The sequence below is a fragment of the Saccostrea cucullata genome, unplaced genomic scaffold (assembly GCF_032062105.1).
Source record: "Saccostrea cucullata isolate Sc308-1 unplaced genomic scaffold, CSIRO_AGI_Scuc_v1 ctg10771, whole genome shotgun sequence".
NCBI classification, from domain to species: Eukaryota; Metazoa; Mollusca; class Bivalvia; order Ostreida; family Ostreidae; genus Saccostrea; species Saccostrea cuccullata.
In genome coordinates this window covers 11,902-20,362 of record NW_026923047.1, presented here as the reverse complement: position 1 = coordinate 20,362, position 8,461 = coordinate 11,902, and the positions used below count along the sequence as shown (strand labels likewise).

General features: G+C 33.3%; 1 long non-coding RNA gene across 1 annotated transcript; it reads left to right on the top strand.

Annotated features, from left to right (window-relative positions):
• The first annotated feature begins 227 nt into the window (after positions 1–227).
• LOC134263013 (uncharacterized) lies at positions 228–7,242 on the top strand. Its single transcript, XR_009991167.1, has 4 exons — positions 228–314; positions 1,752–1,830; positions 2,178–2,353; positions 6,872–7,242. It is a non-coding gene; the product is annotated as an uncharacterized LOC134263013 (long non-coding RNA).
• The last annotated feature ends 1,219 nt before the right edge of the window (positions 7,243–8,461 follow it).

Here is an 8,461-nt window from a genome sequence, read left to right as displayed (position 1 = left end):
TGACCTACTTATGGTATTTTATAATTATATTATAATATCTTCAGTCTTAACTGGCTAAATATTATCAAACTTTGTAAGTTGATGCATTTTGGGTCTTATGATTCTAATAGAATTGGAGGCTTCTAATAGAAGTGATAGATTGTACAATTTATCAGAAGAGCGATTCAAGGCCCTTGGGCCTCTTGTTGTGAAATGTTCTTATGGTTTACGGTTGTTTTGTCTTGTAGATGTCGCCTACAGCTAGTAAAGACAGATGGTCGAGGTTGGGGAGTGAAGACTCTGCTAGACATTCCTAAAGGCATCTTCATCTGCGAGTAAGTAGCATATTAATCCTAATAACATCTTCATCTGCTAAAAAATAACATATAACCTTAATGGCACCTTTACTTGGAAGTAAGTAGCATGTTAATTCCCAAAACACTCTTCATCTGCTAGTATGTAGTTTATTAATCCTAATAGCATCTTCATCTGTGAATAGCATGATATTCCTAAAGCTATCTTCATCTCTGAGCAAGTAGTTTTTAATTTCCCAAAGGCATCTTGCTCTATGAGCTAGTAGTGTGTTATCTTCATACTAGCTGCAGATCTGTAGCATTATGGTTTTATATATTTGTCATTGACCATAACGCTACAGATCCTGTAGTGCAAAAAAGGTGCAATTTACGGCACAATATTTTTTGCGCTCCTTTTGGGGAGAATTTCTCCACTTTCTAGCATTGGTCAATCAACTACCTTTCACTTCCTAATTCTAGACACATTCTGTAGCCAATATGTATAGTTTATCCACTTTCCAACCATTTATGATTGTCTCTAGAGGCAATAAACTCGCTGGAAGTGAATTTTCAGTAATCTAACAAAATAATTTTAATCAAGCGAGTTTATCACTTGTAGAGACAACTATATAGGGTTGGGAGATGGATAGAATAATTATACAGATTAGTTAAATAATGTGTCTAGAATTAGGGAGTGAAAGGTAGTTGATTGAACGATGCTGGAATGTGGGGAAATTCTCCCCAAAAGAGCGCAAAAAATATTGCGCCGTAAATTGCACCTTTTTGCACTACTGGATCTGTAGCGTTATGGTCAAAGACAAATATATAAAACCATAAATCTACAGATCTGCAGCTATCTTCATACATGAGTAAGTTGTGAATTATTCTGAAAGGCATATAAAAGTTGCATGTTATTTTCTTACCGGTATGGCATCTTCTTTGGAGAGTAAGTAGCTTATCAAAAAAAAAAAAATTCCTTGGAGCTTACTAGAAATTCATCTCCTCTTAGAAAACTAAAAGAAATACACGTCTTTGATTTATCTGAGTGGTTATAACTGTGAACGAATAATAATTACAAAGAATTTGGTCAGAGTGATTATCCTATCTGCCCATCTTAATGCTACAATTGTCTGAACTGATTTATGTGCACACTGACTTTGATGTGGTAGATTCAGATATTTAGGCCAATATATGCATGTAGCATTTACATACTATGACCATTTTAGCAGTTGAAGTCATAGCTAAATATTCCAAAACCATTGATTTTGTTAAAATTACCTAGAAGTCATTTTATCAGTGTTTAAATTGATAAACATTAGATTGAAATTTATTGCAGTACTTGTAATTGTTTTCTATATATGCATATGAAATTACTGCCCAAAACTAGAATTATGTTCAGTTAAAGATGCATGCTTTTCGAAGAAAATTGATATGGAGAGCTCTATACTATATTGACTTTTTGACTGTGACTGTTTACAGGTATATAGGAGAGCTGATATCGGACTCGGAGGCGGATGGAAGAGAAGATGATTCCTATCTGTTTGATCTCGATAATAGGGTGTGTATTCCCTCGGATTTTCTTCAATATAATAAGAAAAAAAAGATGCTGCAGGGAAGAAAATGTTAACATGTTAAAGAAAAGTCAATATCATTATAACCATGTTAAATTATGATATTCAGTAGTCGTGAATTTGTATCACATGCAAAGTTACCCAAAACCTTTCTCACAAAAAACATTTTCCCTTATAAAAAATAATTTACCATTTCCATATTGTAGAAAAAATACTTATGCATTAAAGTCTTGTATAAGAGATTTCTTTCTAGTATATACAAAGTATGAAGAAGTCAACACTTTATTTCAATAATTTATTTATGTATTTTACCTCAATCTATATACTCCTGTAGGATGGAGACACATACTGTATAGATGCCAGAAGATATGGAAATATTAGTCGTTTTATAAACCACCTGTGTGAGCCTAACATCATTCCAGTAAAAGTGTTTGTGGACCACCAAGATTTACGATTCCCTCGCATCTGTTTCTTCTCCTCTAGGGAGATCAAGGCAGAAGAGGAGTTGGGGTAAGTGTTGTTCTGTTGTGTTTAGTTGTTCTTTGTTCAGGTTTTGTTTTTTCAGTTGTGTTTTGTTGTATGTCACTCTGGTCTTGTTCAGTTATTATATTTTATTTTTTAATCAGGCTGATTTTGTTCACTTGTATTGTGTCTTGCACATTTGTGTTTTGTTCGGTTATTTTTTGTCTTGTTTCTTCAAAATGTGCCTTGTTCATCTCAGATGAATTGTGATTATTCTTAAAATGTGTAATCCAGAGAATTGTCTTATTTGGCCAATTTCTGGCAAAGTGCATACAAGGTCTTTTGTAAAAGCTGGCCAAAAGTATCTTGTGTTTCATAGATATATTCGAAATATCTTTATCAATATGCTTTTTCATTTGGAAGATTGTGAGTTGATGATTGAGAAAGGTGTAGTCTCTACAACTATACTAGTTTATGTAACAAAGGAAAGAAATGAGAAGATGATTTCCACAGAATTTATTACTTAGTGCAGTTTTTGCTTACATTTGAATAGCTAAAGGTTATTAGTAACTTTGTATGGGTCATGAAATAATACTGTTAACGTGCCCAAGTCCTCAAAAGCTTTACTTAAAGTTAATTTTATTCAGTACATGTATCTTTTAATTTGAAATTAATATTGCATAGTGGAAAATTTGCTACTGATCCTCAAATGATTTTGAAAGTTTAATGTAGTAATCAGGCTCAAGATAATATTTACATGTACCAGTTATGTGCAGAAAAATTGTAAACCAGCCAACACCTGTAGTGCTTATTTAATTCTATTTTAAGTATACATGTACTACCATTTATATGGATTGCTTTCTAATTGCATTGAAAAATATACAGACTGCTTTCAGATTGGTTGGAAAAAGTGCTTCAATTATTTAATGGCAGTGAATATTGTAAAATTCCCTTGATGACAATTATCTCACGTTAATAATGTGTTTTTTGGACAACTTGCTCTTGTTGAATAAATCCCCAATAATGCTGATTGACTTTGAAGATAATTTTCAGCAGAATCAAATGGCAGAATAGCTATTAAAGAAATTAATTTTCAAGAGTAAGTTTTCATTTGTTTCCATTTCATTTTCTACCCAGTCACTGAAGAATGCCTCAGCCTTTAGTGCATATTGGAATTTATTTCTCTGCAGAAATTGCTTTGTTCTACAAAAAAAAGTCTTTGTCAGTGAAAGAAGAAAAAAAAGTTAGTTTATTAGAAAGCTGGTGATGCAGTATAATGAGTAAAGCTAACAAACTACAAATTATTAAATGTGTCAGATTCATTTCCCCCATCAGAACGTTGTTTGACATTTGAGTGTCTTTTATGCATATAATATCGCCATGGCAACTAGTCGTTACATCTAATATGTTTGCTTCTTGATTGGCATTAAAAGCTTCAAGGTAAGACTAAGGTGGAAATTTACAGTCACTTCTGGAGAAGGAAGAATCGGGCATAAAAGACTCGGAAAATTTTATGAAACATCGCAGAGCAAGAACAAATACCTGAGTCTGGTCTCTTTTGTTATGAAAGGTTACTGATGGTTATTACATTGCTAATGATTTGTTTTTCTGGGATTTTTAAAAATGTCAAAAATGTGATGAGACAGCTTTAATAGCTTACAGAACTTCTTCAAAGTAAGATTTATAGCTCCTGTAAACATTAGGCCCCCCAAGGATAACCCAGATATAGGGAATGTTTGTCATGTCTATCTCTCTGAATTAACACACTTAAAATGGATTTTACAACAACAACAAAATAATAGTTTTAAATGTTTTTCAAAAATTTTTAAAATGTCAAAGCTTTTTGATGGTGACCTTGACCTTTCATTTGAAAATGATGTTTCCTACTTTTACATTCAGTTTCAAGGAAGCTGTTTTAAATATTTTTATTGAACATGGTATGAGACACATATTGATGATGATAGCAATCTAGTAACGAATCAACACTATAAAAAGTACTATACTACAGAAGGCAACACTAAGTAACAAATCAATTCAAAAAGAAAAATGTTCACATGTATATTAATAAAGTCTAGCTTACTTAATAAAATGATTGTGTAAAAGACATTACATGTACCTACAAAGGTGGATCCAGGGCCAGTGCAACCCCCCCACGTATAATTTCATGATCATTATTTAAGAAATAAACAACAATGTTAAAACATTCTCTGGGAAATGAACTTTTAGTTGGTCGTGTACCCGGTAATCAGATCCTGTGAAGCCCGAAGGGCTTCTCAGTAGATTTGATCACGTACCAACTAAAAGTTCATTTCCCAGTGAACTTTAAAACATTGTTGTTTATTACTTATATTTACATTTGAGATGAATAAATTTCGAGTGAAACTGCATTTATTACAAAAACGGGCCGCCGTGTTGCTATGTTGTGACACGCAATGACCTAGAAGTTGGGTCTAGAAAGTTAACATTGCTCCAACATTTGAATGTTTACATTTATGTTTAGATGTCCCATTCAGGAAATATCTGTATAAAGTGAAAGAACAATGATCGCTGTTGAGAATAATCTAACTATTTCATAAGTTCTTAAAATATTTGAAGTCAAAAGCGGTGGTATCGCCTGGTATTTAGTTTACATAACTCGAAGAAATTTCAGGTTAAAAAGGTAAGTGCGGTGTTAGGCTAATTATAGTGTACAAAATCTTCATATCGAAAGAAGATTTATTTTACATCCTGTGATTGAAAAATATCCATATTGTTCATCATTTTATCTTTTTCATCGTTATTAACTTAGTAATATTGCAAAACAGGTTTCACCCTGACAGAAATATGTAGACAAAATATCACCTCGCTCTGTGATTCAGGTTGTGCTATGACCTCTGACCCCCAAATAAGATTCATACAGAATTGAACATATTTTCTCTTCAGTGGGTTCATCTAAGAAAGATATTTGCAAATGTAAATGTAAAAGAATGCCTTTTATCTTAAAGGTTTTGTGTTTTTCATAAAAATAATGTTTTTGCTGTGCTCAATCCATAAAGGTCATTGATTGAGAAAATGTCATTGTTTTAATAATGATTTGTAGCTACATATACTTACCCGTAGACTATGAAAGTCATTTTTAGGGCAGCTTTAATTGTTTTTCTCACATATTTACTAGCAAACTAGACTTTGATCAAAGTATTGTTGGATATAATGAAAGTGATATAAGAACACCACAGGTAGTTTAATTTTTCTGTTTTTAAAACGATTGATTGATGTTTTTCTTTTTGGATCCTTTTGCAATTTACAGCAGCTAGATCATTTCAAAGATATCAAGTGTTTTGAAGTTCATAAGAAAAGAGAATTATATATATTTGGAATGGTATGTGCATGTTTAACAATACTTGATATTACAATGTAGTTGAAAACAAAAGCAAAAGAAATCTGCAAAAATATATATTAAAATAAAAGAGGCAGTCAACTATATATAGTCATTTTACTTTGGGATTTAAAGGAATGCAGTAATTTCACTGTATTACAGTATGGTTAGAAGGTGCTAATTTCTGTTAGGTGATTTGGATGTTGGTACTTGGAAAGGGCAAGCTCTCTGGTTGTGAAGAGAGAGCAACAGTGGATCAATCCCAGCATCTCTGGAGAGATCAACATGTAAACACAATGACAAAGATGGAGGTCAATAAATAATTAATTTGGTGGTGAGAAAGATATATAGATTTTGTCATTACTGCTTAGGACATAGATCTAGCTCTCGTCAACCATTGAAGGTTGAGTCCACTCAGTGACGTTATTGATTTTATCTCGTTCTCCGCCAGCTATCAGTCCGCAGTTACTGAGGGTGACGATTTCTAATTGGTACAGTATCATAGCAGCGGAGAGAATCTCGCAGTTTTTAATTGGCACAGTTAGGGACGTAAAATGCCGTTCTGTAATTATTTTTGACAAAAAGAATATTTTGGGGGCAAGAACGGAGCAGTTAAGTGCTGCAGTAATTTTGCATTGTGATGATCCAGTTATTGAGATTGGACTATGATAATGAGGTTGTCATGAAACCAATGAATTTTTGCAATTGTTATGTTAATATGCCCTTTCAGTAAATGTATTGTAAAATTTGTTAACTATAGCTATGGGACTTGTATTAAAAAAATTATTTGATTTGATTTGCTATCCCAAGAGATAGTTTGCTTAATTTAGATGTGTAGACACAGTACTTTAGGACTATAATGTCCATATTAATGTCATAGTGACATGTTGTGTAATTAAATGCACCAGGTATAAATTGACCATAATAAGCTTGTACAGTTTTGTCAGTTATCACTGCACATCTTTTTGGTCACAAAAATGTTAGATGTGCAAATTCAAAAAAAAAATGTAACTGGTGAGTACATTGTATTTGCAAGGTGCATTTGTATTACAGTACTTCATGAAGAAGATTGTTGATTGACATATGGCATGTATGTTTAAGCCTAGCTCTCTGCTAGCTCTAACACTAATGCCAGTGGACAGGGTTTGTAGAACTTGTCAGAGGTTACAGTATGAAACATTTCACATCAGAGCCTCACTTCTATGTTTCAGATTCGATTACGGAGAGAAATTCTGGATTATTAAGTGGAAGCAATTTACATGTGCGTGTAATTCACCTAAATGCAAATACTCCAAAGACACGATTCAGAAAACACTTCAGGAGTATCGTCAGAGGCACGAGGACGAAGAACCGATAGACTGAGCACCGCCGCCGACCCGCCCAGGGGAACGCGTGCAGAGCCACTCGTGGTGTCTCGTCAAATTAATGACTCGTTATGGAGAATCGGAGAGTCTGAGGCCTTGTATGTTTATACGCTTGATAATGTTAGACTGCTTGTTTGTTTGAATGTGAGAGTCTGTAAAATCTACTAAGCAGTTATAATTAAAAAGTACCATGTACTTGATGTAGTATTCAATCTGAATTAATTATGTTCCCCAAACGGAGTTTGGGAACATATTGTTTTTACTCTGTTTCTTATTATTATTATTTTTTTTCTTATTTGTTCTCCGGTACTTTTTTGTCCGCGAGTGTTCTCAGAAACTGTTCACCCAACTGAGCTAAAACCTTTTTAGGGTTAATAGGTATGTAGTGTAGGTGTGCGGAACGAAGGTCATTTTGCGCGCATACGCCTGCACGTGCGTGCGCGTGAAATAAGTGAATTGACTGATATACTTATTATAGCTATAACTTTTACATTTTTTGATAGAATGCTTTGAAACTCATTACATAAGGATATGTTAAAAGTGTTAATAATATGACACTGTCAAATTAGCATGAACTCATGCGCATGCACGTGCGCTGCAATCTGATTGGCTGAAACTAAAATCTCAATATCTCTTTTTTTTCCGACGAAATTCTTTGAAATTTTTAACATTGTCATGAATTAGGATATCCTACAATATAATATGGAAAATATTTCATGAAATTACGCGCATGCACGTGCGCTGCAATCTGATTGGCTGAAAATTTAAATAGCTATATCTCCTTTATTTTTTGAAGAAATGCTTTGAAATTTAAAACATAGTCATGTATTAGATTATAGTACAATATGATGTACAAAAAATTTCAAGAAATTACGCGCATGCACGTGTGCTGCAATCTGATTGGCTGAAACTTTTAATGGCTATATCTCCTTTGTTTTTTGACGAAATGCTTTGAAATTTAAAACATAGTTATGCATTAGGATATTCTACAATATGATTTAGAAAAAAATTACTTGAAATCACGTGGATGCACGTGTGCTGCAATTTGATTGGCTGAAACTTGAAATGGCTATTATTCCCTTGGTTTTCAACCAAACAGGATGGGATTTAGAACATAGATAGATATAAGGGCTTCCTACAAGAAGGTATGGTCATCATGCACGTGCACGCACGTGCGTGCATTTGAAACGAGTGAAATTGAAAATACACTTGAATGAGTGATTTTTAATACTTTTGGACTAAACGCTTTCATATAAAGGATATTTAAATATATAGAAAATGTAGACAAGATTATATGATCATTATGCACGTGCATCCACATGGGCACGAGTGCAATGTTAAAATTTGAATATAATTGGTATCCTTTAGGGAAAACATTGTTAAAGTCAGAAATGCACAGATGCTGTCTTATTTAATAAGGCTTACAGGGAATATGGC